The sequence below is a fragment of the Rhinolophus ferrumequinum genome, chromosome 15 (genome assembly GCF_004115265.2).
Source record: "Rhinolophus ferrumequinum isolate MPI-CBG mRhiFer1 chromosome 15, mRhiFer1_v1.p, whole genome shotgun sequence".
Taxonomy (NCBI): domain Eukaryota; kingdom Metazoa; phylum Chordata; class Mammalia; order Chiroptera; family Rhinolophidae; genus Rhinolophus; species Rhinolophus ferrumequinum.
This window is the reverse complement of record NC_046298.1, coordinates 43,884,688-43,885,946: the sequence shown is the minus strand read 5'-3', so window position 1 is coordinate 43,885,946 and position 1,259 is coordinate 43,884,688.

Genomic DNA, 1,259 nt, shown 5'->3' with positions numbered 1-1,259 from the left:
GGGCCTAGCTGCATCCGATTTTCCCTGTGACCCTCTATCTTTCTCTCCCAGTTCTGGACCTCTGCCCCACATTCTTACCTCTCCATCATTGTCCCTGTATTTGTTTGCCTCAGCTCTTCATCATCTCCTCTGTCTCCTGGTTTCTTTCTCTGGTTCCCACCCTGCCTCCCCATTCTGCCTCCCAGTCTCCCATTATCTTGGTTTCCCATTCAGTGTATCTCTTGTCTCCACATCTGTCTCCCATCTCTGCTCTGACCTCTCTGGTTCTTCCCCCACCTCCTGTTTCCGCTCCCGTTTCTAATTCTCGCTCCTCGTCTCCATCTTCCAAGCTCTCCCTGCATCTCATGTCCCTGTCTCTGTAGCTCCTCATTCTTTGCCCTCCCCCAAAGCCCCCAGTACTGATCAGTGGGGCAGAGAGGTCAGGGTCAGCATGACCTGTGACCATAGGAAATAAAGGTCAGAGCCTGACTTTTTTACCGCAGCCTGGTTACAAGTGTATATGAGAAAGCAATCTAGAGATATGGCTGTTTCCTCTACCTCTGGACCAGGGGAAAATTTATAGCCCTGTTCATTCACTTTATTGAGACCTCCACATTTCAGGCTCTGCTGACAACTTGGGCACTGTATCAGTCAGGATAGGCTGGGTTATGCTGCAGTAACAAACAACTCCAGGATTTCGGTGGCCTAATGCAACAAAGGTTTCTTACTCGCCAGTGTTATTGGTCTATTGTGGGTCAGCTAAGGGCTCTGCCCCCCTTATCCTTGTGTCCCAGGCAGATGGAAGAGCATCTATGGGAGTGTTGCCAATCTCTGGCACTGGGAAAGAGAAAACGGCAAAGTTGCATGACTCTTAAAGCTCCTACCTGGATACAATACATCACGTCCGCTCATATTCATTGACCTAAATAGGTCATATGACCATGTCGAACTTCAGAGGGGGGTGGGAAGTGCAATCTTTCTGTATGTCTGTGAGAGAAGAAAAGGAATATTTGTGCTTGGCTCTAATGCCTGCCACAGGGTCACAGAAATGAAGCGGACTCTGTCCCTTTCCTGCTGTGGAGTGGTTTTGGGAGCGAGAGGGATTCAAATGCCATGGATAATTCTTTCTTGTCTTTGAGTCATGCTAGGTGCCCTGTCAAAATGTAATGCAACCAAATCCAGACAGATAATCCATCATCTACCTTCCTGATCCAGGAAGGTCGTACTCTGGGTCTCCTTCCCCTAAAATGGGCTGACAATAGTTCATACCTCAGAGAGGT